General features: G+C 43.1%; 21 non-coding genes across 21 annotated transcripts; all 21 read right to left on the bottom strand.

Moving 5' to 3' along the window:
- Positions 1-4,567: 4,567 nt before the first annotated feature.
- TRNAV-AAC (transfer RNA valine (anticodon AAC)) lies at positions 4,568-4,640 on the bottom strand. Its single transcript has one exon. It is a non-coding gene; the product is annotated as a tRNA-Val (tRNA).
- A 412-nt stretch (positions 4,641-5,052) lies between these two features.
- TRNAV-UAC (transfer RNA valine (anticodon AAC)) lies at positions 5,053-5,125 on the bottom strand. Its single transcript has one exon. It is a non-coding gene; the product is annotated as a tRNA-Val (tRNA).
- Positions 5,126-5,907: 782 nt separating this feature from the next.
- TRNAV-CAC (transfer RNA valine (anticodon CAC)) lies at positions 5,908-5,980 on the bottom strand. Its single transcript has one exon. It is a non-coding gene; the product is annotated as a tRNA-Val (tRNA).
- Positions 5,981-7,508: 1,528 nt separating this feature from the next.
- TRNAV-CAC (transfer RNA valine (anticodon CAC)) lies at positions 7,509-7,581 on the bottom strand. The gene has a single exon. It is a non-coding gene; the product is annotated as a tRNA-Val (tRNA).
- Positions 7,582-8,415: 834 nt separating this feature from the next.
- TRNAV-AAC (transfer RNA valine (anticodon AAC)) lies at positions 8,416-8,488 on the bottom strand. Its single transcript has one exon. It is a non-coding gene; the product is annotated as a tRNA-Val (tRNA).
- Positions 8,489-8,900: 412 nt separating this feature from the next.
- On the bottom strand, positions 8,901-8,973 carry TRNAV-UAC (transfer RNA valine (anticodon UAC)). Its single transcript has one exon. It is a non-coding gene; the product is annotated as a tRNA-Val (tRNA).
- Positions 8,974-9,835: 862 nt separating this feature from the next.
- Positions 9,836-9,908, bottom strand: TRNAV-UAC (transfer RNA valine (anticodon UAC)). Its single transcript has one exon. It is a non-coding gene; the product is annotated as a tRNA-Val (tRNA).
- A 4,097-nt stretch (positions 9,909-14,005) lies between these two features.
- Positions 14,006-14,078, bottom strand: TRNAV-AAC (transfer RNA valine (anticodon AAC)). Its single transcript has one exon. It is a non-coding gene; the product is annotated as a tRNA-Val (tRNA).
- A 411-nt stretch (positions 14,079-14,489) lies between these two features.
- On the bottom strand, positions 14,490-14,562 carry TRNAV-UAC (transfer RNA valine (anticodon UAC)). The gene has a single exon. It is a non-coding gene; the product is annotated as a tRNA-Val (tRNA).
- An 863-nt stretch (positions 14,563-15,425) lies between these two features.
- TRNAV-CAC (transfer RNA valine (anticodon CAC)) lies at positions 15,426-15,498 on the bottom strand. The gene has a single exon. It is a non-coding gene; the product is annotated as a tRNA-Val (tRNA).
- Positions 15,499-16,321: 823 nt separating this feature from the next.
- On the bottom strand, positions 16,322-16,394 carry TRNAV-AAC (transfer RNA valine (anticodon AAC)). Its single transcript has one exon. It is a non-coding gene; the product is annotated as a tRNA-Val (tRNA).
- A 411-nt stretch (positions 16,395-16,805) lies between these two features.
- Positions 16,806-16,878, bottom strand: TRNAV-UAC (transfer RNA valine (anticodon UAC)). Its single transcript has one exon. It is a non-coding gene; the product is annotated as a tRNA-Val (tRNA).
- A 781-nt stretch (positions 16,879-17,659) lies between these two features.
- TRNAV-CAC (transfer RNA valine (anticodon CAC)) lies at positions 17,660-17,732 on the bottom strand. The gene has a single exon. It is a non-coding gene; the product is annotated as a tRNA-Val (tRNA).
- An 822-nt stretch (positions 17,733-18,554) lies between these two features.
- TRNAV-AAC (transfer RNA valine (anticodon AAC)) lies at positions 18,555-18,627 on the bottom strand. The gene has a single exon. It is a non-coding gene; the product is annotated as a tRNA-Val (tRNA).
- A 411-nt stretch (positions 18,628-19,038) lies between these two features.
- TRNAV-UAC (transfer RNA valine (anticodon UAC)) lies at positions 19,039-19,111 on the bottom strand. Its single transcript has one exon. It is a non-coding gene; the product is annotated as a tRNA-Val (tRNA).
- A 781-nt stretch (positions 19,112-19,892) lies between these two features.
- TRNAV-CAC (transfer RNA valine (anticodon CAC)) lies at positions 19,893-19,965 on the bottom strand. The gene has a single exon. It is a non-coding gene; the product is annotated as a tRNA-Val (tRNA).
- Positions 19,966-20,787: 822 nt separating this feature from the next.
- Positions 20,788-20,860, bottom strand: TRNAV-AAC (transfer RNA valine (anticodon AAC)). Its single transcript has one exon. It is a non-coding gene; the product is annotated as a tRNA-Val (tRNA).
- Positions 20,861-21,271: 411 nt separating this feature from the next.
- Positions 21,272-21,344, bottom strand: TRNAV-UAC (transfer RNA valine (anticodon UAC)). Its single transcript has one exon. It is a non-coding gene; the product is annotated as a tRNA-Val (tRNA).
- A 781-nt stretch (positions 21,345-22,125) lies between these two features.
- Positions 22,126-22,198, bottom strand: TRNAV-CAC (transfer RNA valine (anticodon CAC)). Its single transcript has one exon. It is a non-coding gene; the product is annotated as a tRNA-Val (tRNA).
- Positions 22,199-23,020: 822 nt separating this feature from the next.
- TRNAV-AAC (transfer RNA valine (anticodon AAC)) lies at positions 23,021-23,093 on the bottom strand. Its single transcript has one exon. It is a non-coding gene; the product is annotated as a tRNA-Val (tRNA).
- Positions 23,094-23,504: 411 nt separating this feature from the next.
- TRNAV-UAC (transfer RNA valine (anticodon UAC)) lies at positions 23,505-23,577 on the bottom strand. The gene has a single exon. It is a non-coding gene; the product is annotated as a tRNA-Val (tRNA).
- Positions 23,578-24,101: the final 524 nt, after the last annotated feature.

The following is a 24,101-nucleotide window of genomic DNA, read 5'->3' as shown; positions in this document are numbered from 1 at the left end:
ATATTGCTTACTGAGCGAGTTAGCTACGCGATATGTGCACAGTGTGTTTCCATAGTTTTTGATTTTACACTAAGCAAATCATCAAAATTGTACTTTTGCTCTGAACACATCAAACAATGTTCTGATCATATGTTGAGGTTAACAACATCGATTACAGTGTTCGATTCTAGTCTTGTTATGTTTCATTCTGATCTTCTTAGAACAAGGGTACCCCCTAACATGTTCTAAACACATGTTGTATTGAGTACAGTGTTCGATTCTAGTCTTGATCACTTATTTCGTGTTCTGAACACATCGATCAATGTTCTGATCACATGTTGTATCGAGTACAGTGTTCGATTCTAGTCATGATCACTTATTTTGTGTTCTGAACACATCAATCAATGTTCTGATTACATGTTGAAGTTAACAACATCGATTACAGTGTTCTATTCTAGTTTTGTTATGTTTCAATCTGATCTTCTTAGAACAAGCGTATCCCCTGACATATTCTAAACACATGATGTATTGAGTACATTGTTCGATTCTAGTCTTGATCACTTATTTTGTTTTTCTGAACGCATCAATCAATGTTCTGATCACATGTCGTATCGAGTACAGCGTTTGATTCTACTCTTCTTATGTTTCGAAAGTCTAAACATGCACAATAATGTTATCGCTGCACACGCTTGCCTTCGCGATGCAGGTTTAAACTTGTTCGATATAAAGCTATGCCTTGACATAAGAGGCGGAGGAGGAGGTAGAGAAGGAGGAGGGGGAGGAGGAGGAGGAGGAGGAGAATGATAAGACCTTAACAGCCTATGTATAGTCGCCATTGTTTTTAAAGATGATAGCTGTCAAAAGAATTTTTCAAATTATCCACCACCACATTTCAGCTAAAGAGGGCAGCAGGGTGCTCTGTTGATTAAGCACATAGAATTTCAAATTGCCCTCCACCACATGCATAACAGCAGCTGTTATCTTGCGCAGTAGCCTCTAAGCTAGCTTTCTTCATAAGAGTAGCCGCCATCTTGTGCGAGCACCCCTAGGCCGTCTCATAAGGAGCTATGTATAGTCACCATTTTGTGTCTGCCATCTTGCGTAAGCATCCCTAGGACGTCTCAAGGCATCTTGTTTCTCATAAGAGCAGCCACCATCTTGTAGAAATAGATAGCTGCGAATGCCAAAGGGCTTAAGTAGGAATCGAACCGTTGATCTCATCATTAGACTATGTTTTTTCTTGTTCCTGATACTACGAACCTACGTATTAGGCGGAAAAATTTTGTCCGTTTTGCTCTACGATGCATCGTTTTCGAGATATTTAACATTTTGCATTTAAGCCTCCAAATTTAATGAATCGAACCTGCACGGTACGTTATACTCTCTACCATAGCTAGACCTGATCATGTTACGAAGACTCGCTTCAATACAAGCTAAAACAGAGCAAATGCCAAAGGGCCTAAGTAGGAACCGAACCGTTGATCCCATCATTAGACTATGATTTTCTTGTTCCTCATACTGCGAAGCTAGGTATTAGGCAGAAAAATTTTGTCCGTTTTGCTCTACGGTGCACCGTTTTCGATATATTTAACATTTTGCATTTAAGCCCTAAATTTAATGAATCGAACTATCACGACACGTTAGCCTCTAAGCTAGCATTCTTCATAAGAGTAGCAACTATCTTGCGCAAGCACCCTTAAAGCGTCTCATAAGGAGTTATGTATAGCTGCCATCTTGTGTCCGCCATCTTGCGCAAGCATCCTTAGGGCGTCTCAAGCCATCTTGTGCAAGGACCCTTAAGCCGTCCCATAAGATCAGCCGCTATCTTGCGCAAGCATCCCTAGGGTATCTCATAAGGAGCCATGTATAACTGCCATCTTGCGCAAGCATCCCAAGGGCGTCTCATAAGAACCTGTGTATAGCAGCCATCTTGCGTAAGCACCCTTAAGGAGTCATGTATAGCCACCATCTTATGCAATTAGCGTCGAGAGAGGGCTGCTGTAGAATTTTTCTTTTTAAATTATCCGCCACCACTTTTCAAAGGTATCTAGCTAAAGATGGCAGCACCGCGGATGACAGGTGACGAATTTACATCTACTACGATAAAGAGGGCAGCACGGTGCTCTCTGTATTAAAGATGGCGGATGACAGCTGTCAAAAAAGCACATGGCTATGTTTACCAAACAAGAGCACGTGGAATTTGCCGCCATCACATTTCAAACTAAAGAGGGCAGGACTATGCTCTGTTGATTAAAGATGGCGGATGGTAGCTGTCGAAAAAGCACGTGAGTTTGTTTCCAAACAAGAGCACGTGGAATTTTTCAATTTGCCGCCACCACATTTCAAAGGTATCTAGCTAAAGATGGCAGCACGGTGCTCTCTTGATTAAAGATGGCGGATGATAGCTAACAGAACTTTTCAAATTGTCCGCTACTACGTGCTTAAGGTAGTAGCCATAAAGAGGGCAGCACGGTGTTCTGTGGATTAAAGATGGCGGATGACAGGTGATGAAATTGCCCGCATGATAGTAGCACAGTGCTCTGTTGATTAAAGATGGCGGATGACAGCTGCACGTGGCTTTGTTTCCAAACAAGAGCACGTGGAATTTACCACCACCACATTTCAAAGTAAAGAGGGCAGCACTGTGCTCTATAGATTAAAGATGGCAGATGACAGCTGTCAAAAAAGCACGTGAGTTTGTTTTCAAACAAGAGCACGTGGAATTTTTCAATTTGCCGCCACCACACAGAGGGCAGCACTGTTCTCTCTGGATTAAAGTAGGCTGCTTGTCGAAAAGCATTTTTCAAATTATCCGCCACCACATTTAAAAGGTAAGTAGCTAAAGAGGGCAGCACTGTGCTCTATAGATTAAAGATGGCGGATGACAGCTATCAAAAAAGCACGTGGCTGTCAAAAAGCACGTGGATTTGTTTATCTCGAGCTAGTGAGGTTAAGTTGGTAGCACTAAGGTTTAGGTCTGTCAAGATGGCAGCACTGCCGATGACAGGTGATGAAAGAGGGCAGCACGGCGCTCTGTAGTTTAAAGATGGCGGATGACAGCTGTCAAAAAAGCAGGTGGCTTTGTTTACCACACGCTAGTTAGGTTAAGTTGGTACTACTGAGGTTTAGGCCCGTCAAGATGGCAGTACTGAGGTTAGCGATGCGTTGTTGTCGATGACAGCTGTCAAAAAGCACGTGGCTTTGTTTACAAATCTGTCAAAAAGCACGTGGCTGTCAAAAAGCACGTGGATTTGTTTATCTCGCACTAGTTAGGTTAAGTTGGCACTACTGAGGTTTGGGCCCGTCAAGATGGCAGTACTGAGGTTAGCGATGCGTTGTTGTCTGTCAAAAAGCACGTGGCTGTCAAAAAACACGTGGCTTTGTTTACCTCATGCTAGTTAGGTTAAGTTGGCACTAGTGAGGTTTAGGCCCGTCAAGATGGCAGCAGTGAGGTTAGCGTTGCGTTGTTGTCGATGACAGCTCTCAAAAAGCACGTGGCTTTGTTTACAAATTCAAATCTCGCGCCAAAATTAAAATTTCCCGCCAAAATTCAAATTTCCCGCGGGCGGCGGCGGCGACGGAGGAGGCGGCGGAGGAGGCGGGCGGCGGAGGAGGCGGCGGAGGCACCAGAACCATCCAATTATACTACTTATAATTTAAAATGTGACTTTCCAGCATATAACCGCGGACCTTTCACGGGTTACACGGATGTGCTAACCATTACACAATGCAAAAAACTGCTTGATTTGCAATTTACAGAATGCATTCATGTTGTTCACTAAAGCAACTTTGTTGCATTCATTGATGTGCAGTGCTAAGCACAAGTGTAAATGTGTTTGTCTGTCTAAAATGCCGTTTTTACAGCTTGAAGAACATCATCATCATCATCATCTGTTTACCCTCCAGGTTCGGTTTTTCCCTCGGACTTAACGTGGGATCCCACCTCTACCGCCGCAAGGGCAGTGTCCTGGAGCTTCAGACTCTTGGTCGGGGGATACAACTGGGGAGTATGACCAGTACCTCGCCCAGGCGGCCTCACCTGCTATGCTGAACAGGGGCCTTGTGGAGGGATGGGAAGATTGGAAGGGATAGGCAAGGAAGAGGGAAGGAAGCGGCCGTGGCCTTAAGTTAGGTACCATCCCGGCATTCGCCTGGAGGAGAAGTGGGAAACCACGGAAAACCACTTCCAGGATGGCTGAGGTGGGAATCGAACCCACCTCTACTCAGTTGACCTCCCGAGGCTGAGTGAACCCCGTTCCAGCCCTCGTACCACTTTTCAAATTTCGTGGCAGAGCCGGGAATCGAACCCGGGCCTCCGGGGGTGGCAGCTAATCACACTAACCACTACACCACAGAGGCGGACATTATAGAACATTCAGATACTAAAACAGCAGACGAAAACGACTTGTTAATGGAACTATTCTTATAGAACAAGAATATAACACGATTTACACCACCGTCGGCTGCCGTGAGAGTAACTCTCCGTGTTTGCCCATTATCATACCAGGTGAATGCTGGGCCTCGCTCGACTTCTTCACACCTACAGTGTTGCACAAAAATTAGACAGTGTTTTTCCAATGAAAATAGCTGTTTCCGCCCGGGATTGAACCGGGGACCTTCCGCGTGTTAGGCGGATGTGATAATCACTACACCACGGAAACGACCGCGCATAGTCTCACTTACAGGATATATTCAAGATTTAAACAAAAGCTACTTTGTAGCATTCGGGGATGTGCAGTGTTAAGCACATGTATTTGTTAGAAATTAAAGTAGGGCGCCAAACTTCCAGTCCCCTGGAATATGGACCACAGGAGCAATGATATTGTAGAACCTTCAGATACTATAACAGAAGCCCTAGAACAACTGGTCGAAGGAACTATTGTTATAGAACGCCAATTTCATTCGTTTTTCACCGCCGACGGCCGCCGTGCAGGAAACTTCCCGTGGATTCCCATTATCATAGCACGTGAACGATGGGCCCCGCTCGCCATTTCCACACATCTAATATTTTTCTACCATTGTCACATATTATTGTTGCACAAAAAAGCAGTGGTTTTCCGGTAAAGAAAAAGCTGCTTCCGACCGGGATCGAACCGGGGACCTTCCGCGTGTAAAGAGGATGTGATGACCACTACACCACGGAAACAACCACATGTCTGGGTATTTACAGAATACATTCAAGCTGAAAACCAAAGCCAGTGTGTGGCATTCCTTGATGTGCTGTGTTAAGAAAAAAGTGTAAACTTTATGTCTGTGGAACGTCTTTGCTCCACACTAAATTAAAGCGCGAAATTTCCGGTGGCCTGGAATTTGTACCAGAGGAGCTAGTAAGACCTAGATTAAACACATATAACGACAGTCGAAAAACAACTTCATAACCCTCTACTGCAAACTGTTTCCCTCAGGCAACAAATTACTTTTCACTTGTATAAATGGATAAATATTCTAGACAGAAGTAGTTTTATGGACAATCCTAAACTTTACAGTCATTTAAAGACATATACCAGTGATGCCTACATTTTCATATATACTGTACATAACATAAGCCAAAACAGCAATACAACCAAAGGTAGACCTTCCACATTGTCAACATCCACGCCTACCAACCACCGTTTATTTATCGTGGGTGCTCCCCATCACAAAACTACAGGCTTTAGGATAGTAGGCTGGAATTAAATTCCAGAAATTTCAGAAACTGTAACAGCGGCCGTAGAACAACTTGTTAAGAACTATTGTTATAGGACGCCAATTTCAAACGTTTTACTCCAATGTCGGGAGCCGTGAAAGTAATTTGCCGCTTTTCCCCAGTATGATAATACGTGAATGCTACACCACGCTCGCCTTCTTCACACTCCTAGCATTTTTCTCCCATTGTCGCCTATCAGTGATGCACAAAAATCAGACAGCTGTTTTCCAATGTAAATAAGCTGTTTCCGCCCGGTATCGAACAGGGGACCTTCCGCGGGTGAGGCGGATGTGATAACCACTACACCACGGAAACAACCACATGTCTTGGCATTTACATAATATATTCCATCTGCAAACCAAAGCCAGTTTTTAGCATTCTTTTATGTGCAGCGTTAAGCGAACGTGTAAACTTTCATGTCTGTGGAACGTATGTACTGCACATTAAATTAATGCTCGAAATTTCCGGCGACCTGGAATTTTAAAAATGGGAGCTAGTGAGATCTAGACAATGTCGGAACCCTGATGAAAATTTCGCGTGGATTACTACTTTCCCGCCTGCTTTATTCACACTCCTAGCCTTTTAATCTTCCATTGCCGCCATAAGACCTATCTGTGTTTCAGAATATATAATTTAAAATGTGACTTTCCAATATGAAATTAGTTCACCACGCCCAGCATATAACCGCGGACCTTCCACGGGTTACACGGATGTGCTAACCATTACACAATGCAAAAAACTGCTTGATTTGCAATTTACAGAATGCATTCATGTTGTTCACTAAAGCAACTTTGTTGCATTCATTGATGTGCAGTGCTAAGCACAAGTGTAAATGTGTTTGTCTGTCTAAAATGCCTTTTTTACAGCTTGATGTAGGTCGCGTTATATCCAGTGCCATGGAATAAGGACCGGAGGAGCAAATACATTATAGAACATCATCATCATCATCATCATCATCTGTTTACCCTCCAGGTTCGGTGTTTCCCTCGGACTGAGCGAGGGATCCCACCTCTACCGCCTCAAGGGCAGTGTCCTGGAGCTTCAGACTCTTGGTCGGGGGATACAACTGGGGAGTATGACCAGTACCTCGCCCAGGCGGCCTCACCTGCTATGCTGAACAGGGGCCTTGTGGAGGGATGGGAAGATTGGAAGGGATAGGCAAGGAAGAGGGAAGGAAGCGGCCGTGGCCTTAAGTTAGGTACCATCCCGGCATTCGCCTGGAGGAGAAGTGGGAAACCACGGAAAACCACTTCCAGGATGGTTGAGGTGGGAATCGAACCCACCTCTACTCAGTTGACCTCCCGCGGCTGAGTGGACCCCGTTCCAGCCCTCGTACCACTTTTCAAATTTCGTGGCAGAGCCGGGAATCGAACCCGGGCCTCCGGGGGTGGCAGCTAATCACGCTAACCACTACACCACAGAGGCGGACCACGCGTACCAACCACCGTTTATTTATCGTGGGCGCTCCCCATCACAAAACCACAGGCTTTAGGAGTACATCTGGCTCAACATCAAAAACATAGCAACATATGGTCGTGCAAGTTGTACTTGCGCCTTGCAGTATGTACCCATGGATAGTAGGCAGGAATTAAATTCCAGAAATTTCAGGACTGTAACAGCGGCTGTAGAACAACTTGTTAAGAACTATTGTAATAGTACGCCAATTTCAAACATTTTACGCCAATGTCGGGAGCCGTGAAAGTAATTTCCCGCTTTTCACCAGTATGATACCACGTGAATGCTACACCACGCTCGCCTTTTTCACACTCCTAGCATTTTCCTCCCATTGTCGCCTATCAGTGTTGCACAAAATTCAGACAGCCGTTTTCCAATGTAAATAAGCTGTTTCCGCCCGGTATCGAACCGGGGTCCTTCCGCGTGTGAGGCGGATGTGATAACCACTACACCACGGAAACAACCGCATGTCTTGGCATTTACAGAATATATTACAGCTGCAAACTAAAGCCAGTTTTTAGCATATTTTGATGTGCAGCGTTAAGCGAACGTGTAAACTTTCATGTCTGTGGAACGTATGTACTGCACATTAAATTAATGCTCGAAATTTCCGGCGACCTGGAATTTTAAAAATGGGAGCTAGTGAGATCTAGACAATGTCGGAACCCTGATGAAAATTTCGCGTGGATTACTACTTTCCCGCCTGCTTTATTCACACTCCTAGCCTTTTAATCTTCCATTGCCGCCATAACACCTATCTGTGTTTCAGAATATATAATTTAAAATGTGACTTTCCAATATGAAATTAGTTCACCCCGCCCAGCATATAACCGCGGACCTTCCACGGGTTACACGTATGTGCTAACCATTACACAATGCAAAAAACTGCTTGATTTGCAATTTACAGAATGCATTCATGTTGTTCACTAAAGCAACTTTGTTGCATTCATTGATGTGCAGTGCTAAGCACAAGTGTAAATGTGTTTGTCTGTCAAAAATGCCTTTTTTACAGCTTGAAGTAGGTCGCGTTATATCCAGTGCCATGGAATAAGGACCGGAGGAGCAAATACATTATAGAACATTCAGATACTAAAACAGCAGACGAAAACGACTTGTTAATGGAACTATTCTTATAGAACAAGAATATAACACGATTTACACCACCGTCGGCTGCCGTGAGAGTAACTCTCCGTGTTTGCCCATTATCATACCAGGTGAATGCTGGGCCTCGCTCGACTTCTTCACACCTACAGTGTTGCACAAAAATTAGACAGTTTTTTTCCAATGAAAATAGCTGTTTCCGCCCGGGATTGAACCGGGGACCTTCCGCGTGTTAGGCGGATGTGATAACGACTACACCACGGAAACGACCGCGCGTAGTCTCACTTACAGGTTATATTCAAGATTTAAACAAAAGCTACTTTGTAGCATTCGGGGATGTGCAGTGTTAAGCACATGTATTTGTTAGAAATTAAAGTAGGGCGCCAAACTTCCAGTCCCCTGGAATATGGACCACAGGAGCAATGATATTGTAGAACCTTCAGATACTGTAACAGAAGCCCTAGAACAACTGGTCGAAGGAACTATTGTTATAGAACGCCAATTTCATTCGTTTTTCACCGCCGACGGCCGCCGTGCAGGAAACTTCCCGTGGATACCCATTATCATAGCACGTGAACGATGGGCCCCGCTCGCCATTTCCACACATCTAATATTTTTCTACCATTGTCACATATTATTGTTGCACAAAAAAGCAGTGGTTTTCCGGTAAAGAAAAAGCCGCTTCCGCCCGGGATCGAACCGGGGACCTTTCGCGTGTAAAGCGGATGTGATAACCACTACACCACGGAAACAACCACATGTCTGGGCATTTACAGAATACATTCAAGCTGAAAACCAAAGCCAGTGTGTGGCATTCCTTGATGTGCTGTGATAAGCAAAGGTGTAAACTTTATGTCTGTGGAACGTCTGTGCTCCACACTAAATTAAAGCGCGAAATTTCCGGTGGCCTAGAATTTGTACCAGAGGAGCTAGTAAGACCTAAATTAAACACATATAACGACAGTCGAAAAACAACTTCATAACCCTCTACTGCAAACTGTTTCCCTCAGGCAACAAATTACTTTTTACTTGTATAAATGGATAAATATTCTAGACAGAAGTAGTTTTATGGACAATCCTAATCTTTACAGTCATTTAAAGACATATACCAGTGATGCCTACATTTTCATATATACTGTACATAACATAAGCCAAAACAGCAATACAACCAAAGGTAGACCTTCCACATTGTCAACATCCACGCGTACCAACCACCGTTTATTTATCGTGGGCGCTCCCCATCACAAAACCACAGGCTTTAGGAGTACATCTGGCTCAACATCAAAGACATGGCAACATATGGTCGTGCGAGTTGTACTTGCGCCTTGCAGTATGTACCCATGGATAGTAGGCAGGAATTAAATTCCAGAAATTTCAGAAACTGTAACAGCGGCTGTAGAACAACTTGTTAAGAACTATTGTTATAGTACGCCAATTTCAAACGTTTTACGCCAATGTCGGGAGACGTGAAAGTAATTTCCCGCTTTTCACCAGTATGATACCACGTGAATGCTACACCACGCTCGCCTTCTTCACACTCCTAGCATTTTTCTCCCATTGTCGCCTATCAGTGATGCATAAAAATCAGACAGCGGTTTTCCAATGTAAATAAGCTGTTTCCGCCAGGAATCGAACCGGGGAACTTCCGCGTGTAAAGCGGATGTGATAACCACTACACCACGGAAAAAAAACCACATGTCTGGATATCTACAGAATACGTTTAAGCTGATAACCAAAGCCAGTGTGTGGCATTCCTTGATGTGCTGTGTTAAGCACAGGTGTAAACTTTATGTCTGTGGAACGTCTTTGCTCCACACTAAATTAAAGCGCGAAATTTCCGGTGGCCTGGAATTTGTACCAGGGGAGCTAGTAAGACCTAGATTAAACACATATAAAGACAGTCGAAAAACAACTTCATAACCCTCCACTGCAATCTGTTTCCCTCAGGCAACAAATTACATTTCACTTGTATAAATGGATAAATAATCTAGACAAGAGTAGTTTTATGGACAATCCTAAACTTTACAGTCTTTTAAAGACATATACCAGTGATGCCTACATTTTCATATATACTGTAAATAAGATAAGCCAAAACAGCAATACAAAAGAAAGGTAGACCTTCCACATTGTCAACATCCACGCGTACCAACCACCGTTTATTTATCGTGGGCGCTCCCCATCACAAAACCACAGGCTTTAGGAGTACATCTGGCTCAACATCAAAAACATAGCAACATATGGTCGTGCAAGTTGTACTTGTGCCTTGCAGTATGTACCCATGGGTAGTAGGCAGGAATTAAATTCCAGAAATTTCAGAAAACGTAACAGCGGCTGTAGAACAACTTGTTAAGAACTATTGTTATAGTACGCCAATTTCAAACGTTTTACGCCAATGTCGGGAGCCGTGAAAGTAATTTGCCGCTTTTCAACAGTATGATACCACGTGAATGCTACACCACACTCGCCTTCTTCACACTCCTAGCATTTTTCTCCCATTGTCACCTATCAGTGATGCACAAAAGTCAGACTGCGGTTTTCCAATGTAAACAAGCTCTTTCCGCCCGGTATCGATCCGGGGATCTTCCGCGGTTGAGGCGGATGTGATAACCACTACACCACGGAAACAACCGCATGTCATGGCATTTACAGAATATATTCCATCTGCAAACTAAAGCCAGTTTTTAGCATTTTTTGATGTGCAGCGTTAAGCGAACGTGTAAACTTTCATGTCTGTGGAACGTATGTATTGCACAATAAATTAATGCTCGAAATTTCCGGCGACCTGGAATTTTAAAAATGGGAGCTAGTGAGATCCAGACAATGTCGGAACCCTGATGAAAATTTCGCGTGGATTACTACTTTCCCGCCTGCTTTATTCACACTCCTAGCCTTTTAATCTTCCATTGCCGCCATAACACCTATCTGTGTTTCAGAATATATAATTTAAAATGTGACTTTCCAATATGAAATTAGTTCACCCCGCCCAGCATATAACCGCGGACCTTCCACGGGTTACACGGATGTGGTAACCATTACACAATGCAAAAAACTCCTTGATTTGCAATTTACAGAATGCATTCATGTTGTTCACTAAAGCAACTTTGTTGCGTTCATTGATGTGCAGTGCTAAGCACAAGTGTAAATGTGTTTGTCTGTCTAAAATGCCTTTTTTACAGCTTGAAGTAGGTCGCGTTATATCCAGTGCCTCAATTCCACGACCCAGATGGAATCTGCAAAAAGCTGATTGGAACGCCTTCTCCGAAAGCCTTGATAAATGTCTAGGCTGGATCCCACCATCTGCTGATAACTATAACAGGTTTGTTGGAGCCGTTATCTGTACAGCAAAAAAGCACATACCCAGAGGATATCGTAAAGAATATATTCCAGGCTGGGATGAGAAATGCGAAGAACTCTATAACATTTTTCAAAGTAGCGGTGACAGAGAAATAGCAGATGATCTAATACATAACCTGGATGCTGCACGCCGACAGAAGTGGATAGACACTACTCAGAAAATCGATTTCAAAGTATCTAGCCGAAAAGCATGGTCTCTGCTACGAAAATTAGGAGGAGCTAATCGTATCGTACGAGAAGATAGTCTCGTAACAACCAACAACATTGCTTCACACATTGTTAAAACTTCTAAAGGAATAAATCATCGCGCGACTACAACCAGTATTAAGCAGGAACTAAAAAAACTGAAAGCTAGAGCTGGCTCTACGACAGAGTACTCATATGACATCACCCCCGAAGAGGTTGCAGCTGCAATAAAGGATGTAAAACCCGGTAAAGCTCCTGGCTTTGATGGCATGCTCCCCGAGTTTCTCATCAAATCTGGAAAATATATGAGGACATGGCTAGCAAAATTCTTCACCTCAATGCTAAAAACAGGAAACGTACCTCAAGAGCTTAAACGTGCCAAGATAAATGCTCTCCTTAAACCAGGAAAACGTGCAGATCTTGTGCAAAGCTACCGTCCAATTGCATTACTTAGTGTTATATATAAAAACTTGGAACGAGTACTGATTAATAGGATTGGCCAAACAATACTTTCGGCGATCCCTGCAGAACAAGCTGGCTTTCGTCCCAACCGAAGTTGCGCAGATCAAGTTTTGGCACTCACATCACATATTGAAGCAGGCTTTCAGAAGATGATGAAAACATCTGTGGCTTTCATTGATTTATCAGCAGCCTATGATACCGTCTGGCGGCAAGGCCTACTCTACAAGCTGATGAAGATGATTCCATGCCAACAAATTACGAAGCTTATTGATAACATGATTGGAAACAGAGGATTTCAGGTTATTATGGGAAACAAAACCAGTGGCCAGAAATTCCTCCAAAATGGTCTCCCCCAAGGTTCTGTTCTAGCCCCACTGCTCTTTAGCCTTTACATTGCTGATATGCCAGAAACTGTCAGCAAAAAGTTTGGATATGCTTATGATTGGGTCATTTCAACTAGGCACACTCACTTCGAACCCATGGAAGAAACTCTAACATGTGATTTGTGTGTGCTTGCAGAGTATTTTCGTAAATGGAGGCTTCGACCTAATGCATCAAAAACAGAGGTGACTTGCTTCCATCTCAACAACAGACAATCCAATAGGACTCTGGAAGTCTACTTTGATGGTACACAACTTACCCACAATAAGGAACCAACATATCTTGGAGTCACGCTAGACAGGACCCTGTCGTTTAAATCACATCTCACAAAAACTGCTGCGAAACTGAGAACAAGAAACAACATCATACAAAAGCTTTGTGGAACCACGTGGGGATCATCCGCCACAACTCTGCGGACGTCTGCGTTGAGCTTGGTATATTCTGCGGCGGAGTACTGCGCACCAGTATGGTTGAACAGCGCCCATACTAACAAAGTTGATGTCCAACTTAATAGTACTATGCGCATTATTACAGGAACAATCAGGTCTACACCCACAATCTGGCTGCCTGTCCTAAGTAACATACCACCTCCTAACCTGCGAAGGAAAGTAGCTTTGATCAGAGAATACAACAAGATCCTAGCAAACCCTGGACTACCGGTACATTCTGACATCTCAGACCTCAAAATCAAACGACTTCGTTCGAGACATCCACCTCTTGCAGCCGAGATCAATCACATCGGACTCAACATCACCGATTCCTGGAGGGAAGAATGGATGCAAAATGCTCCAACTATATGCCAGAAAATGCCATGCATCGATAAGACAGTTCCAGGGTTTGATCAACACCGCAAGGTATGGTCAATGCTCAACCGACTCAGGACGGGACACGGAAGATGTGGGGATTCACTTTTTAAATGGCGAATGCTCTCCTCGCCGCTATGCGACTGTGGTGCACCGCGACAAACTATTAAACACATCAGGGAGGAATGCAGCATCAGAGGATATGGAGTGCCATATGAAGACTTCTTGATGGCAACCCCAAAATGTATTGAGTACATACAAGATCTAGATATTTGTTTGTAGATTGGTTCATTGGTTATTTTTGTTCATTTGTAATAACGTATTTGTATGCCATACGCTAAATAATAAATAATAGGACCGGAGGAGCAAATATATTATAGAACTTTCAGATACTAAAACAGCAGACGAAAACGACTTGTTAATGGAACTATTCTTATAGAACAAGAATATAACACGATTTACACCACCGTCGGCTGCCGTGAGAGTAACTCTCCGTGTTTGCCCATTATCATACCAGGTGAATGCTGGGCCTCGCTCGCCTTCTTCACACCTACAGTGTTGCACAAAAATTAGACAGTGTTTTTCCAATGAAAATAGCTGTTTCCGCCCGGGATTGAACCGGGGACCTTCCGCGTGTTAGGCGGATGTGATAACCACTACACCACGGAAACGACCGCGCATAGTCTTACTTACAGGATATATTCAAGCTTTAAACAAAAGCTACTTTGTAGCATTCGGGGATGTGCAGTGTTAAGCAAATGTATTTGTTAGAAATTAAAGTAGGGCGCGAAACTTCCAGTCCCCTGGAATAAGGACCACAGGAGCAATGATATTGTAGAACCTTCAGATACTATAACAGAAGCCCTAGAACAACTGGTCGAAGGAACTATTGTTATAGAACGCCAATTTCATTCGTTTTTCACCGCCGACGGCCGCCGTGCAGGAAACTTCCCGTGGATTCCCATTATCATAGCACGTGAACGATGGGCCCCGCTCGCCATTTCCACACATCTAATATTTTTCTACCATTGTCACATATTATTTTTGCACAAAAAAGCAGTGGTTTTCCTGTAAAAAATAGCTGCTTCCGCCCGGGACCGAACCAGGGACCTTCCGCGTGTAAAGCGGATGTGATAACCACTACACCACGGAAACAACCACATGTCTCGGCATTTACAGAATACATTCAAGCTGAAAACCAAAGCCAGTGTGTGGCATTCCTTGATGTGCTGTGTTAAGAAAAGGTGTAAACTTTATGTCTGTGGAACGTCTGTTCTCCACACTAAATTAAAGCGCGAAATTTCCGGTGGCCTGGAATTTGTACCAGGGGAGCTAGTAAGACCTAGATTAAACACATATAAAGACAGTCGAAAAACAACTTCATAACCCTCTACTGCAAACTGTTTCCCTCAGGCAACAAATTACTTTTCACTTGTATAAATGGATAAATATACTAGACAGGAGTAGTTTTATGGACAATCCTAAACTTTACAGTCATTTAAAGACATATACCAGTGATGCCTACATTTTCATATATACTGTAAATAAGATAAGCCAAAACAGCAATACAAAAGAAAGGTAGACCTTGCACATTGACAACAACCACGCGTACCAACCATCGTTTATTTATCGTGGGCGCTCCCCATCACAAAACCACAGGCTTTAGGAGTACATCTGGCTCAACATCAAAAACATAGCAACATATGGTCGTGCAAGTTGTACTTGCGCCTTGCAGTATGTACCCATGGGTAGTAGGCAGGAATTAAATTCCAGAAATTTCAGAAAACGTAACAGCGGCTGTAGAACAACTTGTTAAGAACTATTGTTATAGTACGCCAATTTCAAACGTTTTACGCCAATGTCGGGAGCCGTGAAAGTAATTTCCCGCTTTTCAACAGTATGATACCACGTGAATGCTACACCACGCTCGCCTTCTTCACACTCCTAGCATTTTCCTCCCATTGTCGCCTATCAGTGATGCACAAAAATCAGACAGCGGTTTTCCAATGTAAATAGGCTCTTTCCGCCCGGTATCGAACCGGGGACCTTCCGCGTGTGAGGCGGATGTGATAACCACTACACCACGGAAACAACCGCACGTCTTGGCATTTACAGAATATATTACATCTGCAAACTAAAGCCAGTTTTTAGCATTTTTTGATGTGCAGCGTTAAGCGAACGTGTAAACTTTCATGTCTGTGGAACGTATGTACTGCACATTAAATTAATGCTCGAAATTTCCGGCGACCTGGAATTTTAAAAATGGGAGCTAGTGAGATCTAGACAATGTCGGAACCCTGATGAAAATTTCGCGTGGATTACTACTTTCCCGCCTGCTTTATTCACACTCCTAGCCTTTTAATCTTCCATTGCCGCCATAAGACCTATCTGTGTTTCAGAATATATAATTTAAAATGTGACTTTCCAATATGAAATTAGTTCACGCCGCCCAGCATATAACCGCGGACCTTCCACGGGTTACACGGATGTGCTAACCATTACACAATGCAAAAAACTGCTTGATTTGCAATTTACAGAATGCATTCATGTTGTTCACTAAAGCAACTTTGTTTCATTCATTGATGTGCAGTGCTAAGCACAAGTGTAAATGTGTTTGTCTGTCTAAAATGCCTTTTTTACAACTTGAAGTATATCCAGGGCCATGGAATAAGGACCGAAGGAGCAAATACATCATAGAACATTCAGATACTAAAACAGCAGACGAAAACGACTTGTAATGGGACTATTGTTATAGAACAAGAATATAACACGATTTACACCACCGTCGGCTGCCGTGAGAGCAACTCTCCGTGTTTGCCCATTATCATACCAGGTGAATGCTGGGCCTCGCTCGCCTTCTTCACACCTACAGTGTTGCACAAAAATTAGACAGTGTTTTTCCAATGAAAATAGATGTTTCCGCCCGGGATTGAACCGGGGACCTTCCGCGTGTTAGGCGGATGTGATAACCACTACACCACGGAAACGACCGCGCATAGTCTCACTTACAGGATATATTCAAGCTTTAAACAAAAGCTACTTTGTAGCATTCGGGGATGTGCAGTGTTAAGCAAATGTATTTGTTAGAAATTAAAGTAGGGCGCGAAACTTCCAGTCCCCTGGAATATGGACCACAGGAGCAATGATATTGTAGAACCTTCAGATACTATAACAGAAGCCCTAGAACAACTGGTCGAAGGAACTATTGTTATAGAACGCCAATTTCATTCGTCTTTCACCGCCGACGGCCGCCGTGCAGGAAACTTCCCGTGGATTCCCATTATCATAGCACGTGAACGATGGGCCCCGCTCGCCATTTCCACACATCTAATATTTTTCTACCATTGTCACATATTATTTTTGCACAAAAAAGCAGTGGTTTTCCTGTAAAAAATAGCTGCTTCCGCCCGGGACCGAACCGGGGACCTTCCGCGTGTAAAGCGGATGTGATAACCACTACACCACGGAAACAACCACATGTCTTGGCATTTACAGAATACATTCAAGCTGAAAACCAAAGCCAGTGTGTGGCATTCCTTGATGTGCTGTGTTAAGCAAAGGTGTAAACTTTATGTCTGTGGAACGTCTGTGCTCCACACTAAATTAAAACGCGAAATTTCCGGTGGCCTGGAATTTGTACCAGAGGAGCTAGTAAGACCTAGATTAAACACATATAACGACAGTCGAAAAACAACTTCATAACCCTCTACTGCAAACTGTTTCCCTCAGGCAACAAATTACTTTTCACTTGTATAAATGGATAAATATTCTAGACAGAAGTAGTTTTATGGACAATCCTAAACTTTACAGTAATTTAAAGACATATACCAGTGATGCCTACATTTTCATATATACTGTACATAACATAAGCCAAAACAGCAATACAACCAAAGGTAGACCTTCCACATTGTCAACATCCACGCGTACCAACCACCGTTTATTTATCGTGGGCGCTCCCCATCACAAAACTACAGGCTTTAGGATAGTAGGCAGGAATTAAATTCCAGAAATTTCAGAAACTGTAACAGCGGCCGTAGAACAACCTGCTAAGAACTATTGTTATAGGACGCCAATTTCAAACGTTTTACGCCAATGTCGGGAGCCGTGAAAGTAATTTGCCGCTTTTCCACAGTATGATACCACGTGAATGCTACACCACGCTCGCCTTCTTCACACTCCTAGCATTTTTCTCCCATTGTCGCCTATCAGTGATGCACAAAAGTCAGACTGCGGTTTTTCAATGTAAATAAGCTGTTTCCGCCAGGTATCGAACCGGGGACCTTCCGCGTGTGAGGCGGATGTGATAACCACTACACCACGGAAACAACCGCATGTCTTGGCATATACAGAATATATTCCATCTGCAAACTAAAGCCAGTTTTTAGCATTTTTTGATGTGCAACGTTAAGCGAACGAGTAACTTTCATGTCGTTGGAACGCATGTACTGCACATTAAATTAATGCTCGAAATTTCCGGCGACCTGGAATTTTAAAAATGGGAGCTAGTGAGATCTAGACAATGTCGGAACCCTGATGAAAATTTCGCGTGGATTACTACTTTCCCGCCTGCTTTATTCACACTCCTAGCCTTTTAATCTTCCATTGCCGCCATGAGACCTATCTGTGTTTCAGAATATATAATTTAAAATGTGACTTTCCAATATGAAATTAGTTCACCCCGCCCAGCATATAACCGCGGACCTTCCACGGGTTACACGGATGTGCTAACCATTACACAATGCAAAAAACTGCTTGATTTGCAATTTACAGAATGCATTCATGTTGTTCACTAAAGCAACTTTGTTTCATTCATTGATGTGCAGTGCTAAGCACAAGTGTAAATGTGTTTGTCTGTCTAAAATGCCTTTTTTACAGCTTGAAGTATATCCAGTGCCATGGAATAAGGACCGGAGGAGCAAATACATCATAGAACATTCAGATACTAAAACAGCAGACGAAAACGACTTGTAATGGAACTATTGTTATAGAACAAGAATATAACACGATTTACACCACCGTCGGCTGCCGTGAGAGCAACTCTCCGTGTTTGCCCATTATCATACCAGGTGAATGCTGGGCCTCGCTCGCCTTCTTCACACCTACAGTGTTGCACAAAAATTAGACAGTGTTTTTCCAATGAAAATAGATGTTTCCGCCCGGGATTGAACCGGGGACCTTCCGCGTGTTAGGCGGATGTGATAACGACTACACCACGGAAACGACCGCGCATAGTCGCACTTACAGGATATATTCAAGCTTTAAACAAAAGCTACTTTGTAGCATTCGGGGATGTGCAGTGTTAAGCAAATGTATTTGTTAGAAATTAAAGTAGGGCGCGAAACTTCCAGTCCCCTGGAATATGGACCACAGGAGCAATGATATTGTAGAACCTTCAGATACTATAACAGAAGCCCTAGAACAACTGGTCGAAGGAACTATTGTTATAGAACGCCAATTTCATTCGTTTTTCACCGCCGACGGCCGCCGTGCAGGAAACTTCCCGTGGATTCCCATTATCATAGCACGTGAACGATGGGCCCCGCTCGCCATTTCCACACATCTAATATTTTTCTACCATTGTCACATATTATTTTTGCACAAAAAAGCAGTGGTTTTCCTGTAAAAAATAGCTGCTTCCGCCCGGGACCGAACCGGGGACCTTCCGCGTGTAAAGCGGATGTGATAACCACTACACCACGGAAACAACCACATGTCTTGGCATTTACAGAATACATTCAAGCTGAAAACCAAAGCCAGTGTGTGGCATTCCTTGATGTGCTGTGTTAAACAAAGGTGTAAACTTTATGTCTGTGGAACGTCTGTGCTCCACACTAAATTAAAACGCGAAATTTCCGGTGGCCTGGAATTTGTACCAGAGGAGCTAGTAAGACCTAGATTAAACACATATAACGACAGTCGAAAAACAACTTCATAACCCTTTACTGCAAACTGTTTCCCTCAGGCAACAAATTACTTTTCACTTGTATAAATGGATAAATATTCTAGACAGAAGTAGTTTTATGGACAATCCTAAACTTTACAGTAATTTAAAGACATATACCAGTGATGCCTACATTTTCATATATACTGTACATAACATAAGCCAAAACAGCAATACAACCAAAGGTAGACCTTCCACATTGTCAACATCCACGCGTACCAACCACCGTTTATTTATCGTGGGCGCTCCCCATCACAAAACTACAGGCTTTAGGATAGTAGGCAGGAATTAAATTCCAGAAATTTCAGAAACTGTAACAGCGGCCGTAGAACAACCTGCTAAGAACTATTGTTATAGGACGCCAATTTCAAACGTTTTACGCCAATGTCGGGAGCCGTGAAAGTAATTTGCCGCTTTTCCACAGTATGATACCACGTGAATGCTACACCACGCTCGCCTTCTTCACACTCCTAGCATTTTTCTCCCATTGTCGCCTATCAGTGATGCACAAAAGTCAGACTGCGGTTTTTCAATGTAAATAAGCTGTTTCCGCCAGGTATCGAACCGGGGACCTTCCGCGTGTGAGGCGGATGTGATAACCACTACACCACGGAAACAACCGCATGTCTTGGCATATACAGAATATATTCCATCTGCAAACTAAAGCCAGTTTTTAGCATTTTTTGATGTGCAGCGTTAAGCGAACGAGTAACTTTCATGTCGTTGGAACGCATGTACTGCACATTAAATTAATGCTCGAAATTTCCGGCGACCTGGAATTTTAAAAATGGGAGCTAGTGAGATCTAGACAATGTCGGAACCCTGATGAAAATTTCGCGTGGATTACTACTTTCCCGCCTGCTTTATTCACACTCCTAGCCTTTTAATTTTCCTTTGCCGCCATAAGACCTATCTGTGTTTCAGAATATATAATTTAAAATGTGACTTTCCAATATGAAATTAGTTCACCCCGCCCAGCATATAACCGCGGACCTTCCACGGGTTACACGGATGTGCTAACCATTACACAATGCAAAAAACTGCTTGATTTGCAATTTACAGAATGCATTCATGTTGTTCACTAAAGCAACTTTGTTTCATTCATTGATGTGCAGTGCTAAGCACAAGTGTAAATGTGTTTGTCTGTCTAAAATGCCTTTTTTACAGCTTGAAGTATATCCAGTGCCATGGAATAAGTACCGGAGGAGCAAATACATCATAGAACATTCAGATACTAAAACAGCAGACGAAAACGACTTGTAATGGAACTATTGTTATAGAACAAGAATATAACACGATTTACACCACCGTCGGCTGCCGTGAGAGCAACTCTCCGTGTTTGCCCATTATCATACCAGGTGAATGCTGGGCCTCGCTCGCCTTCTTCACACCTACAGTGTTGCACAAAAATTAGACAGTGTTTTTCCAATGAAAATAGATGTTTCCGCCCGGGATTGAACCGGGGACCTTCCGCGTGTTAGGCGGATGTGATAACCACTACACCACGGAAACGACCGCGCATAGTCTCACTTACAGGATATATTCAAGCTTTAAACAAAAGCTACTTTGTAGCATTCGGGGATGAGCAGTGTTAAGCAAATGTATTTGTTAGAAATTAAAGTAGGGCGCGAAACTTCCAGTCCCCTGGAATATGGACCACAGGAGCAATGATATTGTAGAACCTTCAGATACTATAACAGAAGCCCTAGAACAACTGGTCGAAGGAACTATTGTTATAGAACGCCAATTTCATTCGTTTTTCACCGCCGACGGCCGCCGTGCAGGAAACTTCCCGTGGATTCCCATTATCATAGCACGTGAACGATGGGCCCCGCTCGCCATTTCCACACATCTAATATTTTTCTACCATTGTCACATATTATTTTTGCACAAAAAAGCAGTGGTTTTCCTGTAAAAAATAGCTGCTTCCGCCCGGGACCGAACCGGGGACCTTCCGCGTGTAAAGCGGATGTGATAACCACTACACCACGGAAACAACCACATGTCTTCGCATTTACAGAATACATTCAAGCTGAAAACCAAAGCCAGTGTGTGGCATTCCTTGATGTGCTGTGTTAAGCAAAGGTGTAAACTTTATGTCTGTGGAACGTCTGTGCTCCACACTAAATTAAAACGCGAAATTTCCGGTGGCCTGGAATTTGTACCAGAGGAGCTAGTAAGACCTAGATTAAACGCATATAACGACAGTCGAAAAACAACTTCATAACCCTTTACTGCAAACTGTTTCCCTCAGGCAACAAATTACTTTTCACTTGTATAAATGGATAAATATTCTAGACAGAAGTAGTTTTATGGACAATCCTAAACTTTACAGTAATTTAAAGACATATACCAGTGATGCCTACATTTTCATATATACTGTACATAACATAAGCCAAAACAGCAATACAACCAAAGGTAGACCTTCCACATTGTCAACATCCACGCGTACCAACCACCGTTTATTTATCGTGGGCGCTCCCCATCACAAAACTACAGGCTTTAGGATAGTAGGCAGGAATTAAATTCCAGAAATTTCAGAAACTGTAACAGCGGCCGTAGAACAACCTGCTAAGAACTATTGTTATAGGACGCCAATTTCAAACGTTTTACGCCAATGTCGGGAGCCGTGAAAGTAATTTGCCGCTTTTCCACAGTATGATACCACGTGAATGCTACACCACGCTCGCCTTCTTCACACTCCTAGCATTTTTCTCCCATTGTCGCCTATCAGTGATGAACAAAAGTGAGACTGCGGTTTTTCAATGTAAATAAGCTGTTTCCGCCAGGTATCGAACCGGGGACCTTCCGCGTGTGAGGCGGATGTGATAACCACTACACCACGGAAACAACCGCATGTCTTGGCATATACAGAATATATTCCATCTGCAAACTAAAGCCAGTTTTTAGCATTTTTTGATGTGCAGCGTTAAGCGAACGAGTAACTTTCATGTCGTTGGAACGCATGTACTGCACATTAAATTAATGCTCGAAATTTCCGGCGACCTGGAATTTTAAAAATGGGAGCTAGTGAGATCTAGACAATGTCGGAACCCTGATGAAAATTTCGCGTGGATTACTACTTTCCCGCCTGCTTTATTCACACTCCTAGCCTTTTAATTTTCCTTTGCCGCCATAAGATCTATCTGTGTTTCAGAATATATAATTTAAAATGTGACTTTCCAATATGAAATTAGTTCACCCCGCCCAGCATATAACCGCGGACCTTCCACGGGTTACACGGATGTGCTAACCATTACACAATGCAAAAAACTGCTTGATTTGCAATTTACAGAATGCATTCATGTTGTTCACTAAAGCAACTTTGTTTCATTCATTGATGTGCAGTGCTAAGCACAAGTGTAAATGTGTTTGTCTGTCTAAAATGCCTTTTTTACAGCTTGAAGTATATCCAGTGCCATGGAATAAGGACCGGAGGAGCAAATACATCATAGAACATTCAGATACTAAAACAGCAGACGAAAACGACTTGTAATGGAACTATTGTTATAGAACAAGAATATAACACGATTTACACCACCGTCGGCTGCCGTGAGAGCAACTCTCCGTGTTTGCCCATTATCATACCAGGTGAATGCTGGGCCTCGCTCGCCTTCTTCACACCTACAGTGTTGCACAAAAATTAGACAGTGTTTTTCCAATGAAAATAGATGTTTCCGCCCGGGATTGAACCGGGGACCTTCCGCGTGTTAGGCGGATGTGATAACCACTACACCACGGAAACGACCGCGCATAGTCTCACTTACAGGATATATTCAAGCTTTAAACAAAAGCTACTTTGTAGCATTCGGGGATGAGCAGTGTTAAGCAAATGTATTTGTTAGAAATTAAAGTAGGGCGCGAAACTTCCAGTCCCCTGGAATATGGACCACAGGAGCAATGATATTGTAGAACCTTCAGATGCTATAACAGAAGCCCTAGAACAACTGGTCGAAGGAACTATTGTTATAGAACGCCAATTTCATTCGTCTTTCACCGCCGACGGCCGCCGTGCAGGAAACTTCCCGTGGATTCCCATTATCATAGCACGTGAACGATGGGCCCCGCTCGCCATTTCCACACATCTAATATTTTTCTACCATTGTCACATATTATTTTTGCACAAAAAAGCAGTGGTTTTCCTGTAAAAAATAGCTGCTTCCGCCCGGAACCGAACCGGGGACCTTCCGCGTGTAAAGCGGATGTGATAACCACTACACCACGGAAACAACCACATGTCTTGGCATTTACAGAATACATTCAAGCTGAAAACCAAAGCCAGTGTGTGGCCTTCCTTGATGTGCTGTGTTAAGCAAAGGTGTAAACTTTATGTCTGTGGAACGTCTGTGCTCCACACTAAATTAAAACGCGAAATTTCCGGTGGCCTGGAATTTGTACCAGAGGAGCTAGTAAGACCTAGATTAAACACATATAACGACAGTCGAAAAACAACTTCATAACCCTCTACTGCAAACTGTTTCCCTCAGGCAACAAATTACTTTTCACTTGTATAAATGGATAAATATTCTAGACAGAAGTAGTTTTATGGACAATCCTAAACTTTACAGTAATTTAAAGACATATACCAGTGATGCCTACATTTTCATATATACTGTACATAACATAAGCCAAAACAGCAATACAACCAAAGGTAGACCTTCCACATTGTCAACATCCACGCGTACCAACCACCGTTTATTTATCGTGGGCGCTCCCCATCACAAAACTACAGGCTTTAGGATAGTAGGCAGGA

Source organism: Anabrus simplex, chromosome 3, assembly GCF_040414725.1.
Source record: "Anabrus simplex isolate iqAnaSimp1 chromosome 3, ASM4041472v1, whole genome shotgun sequence".
Classification (NCBI taxonomy): domain Eukaryota; kingdom Metazoa; phylum Arthropoda; class Insecta; order Orthoptera; family Tettigoniidae; genus Anabrus; species Anabrus simplex.
Note: the sequence above shows the minus strand (reverse complement) of the source record. Positions and strands in the feature narration are given on the sequence as shown.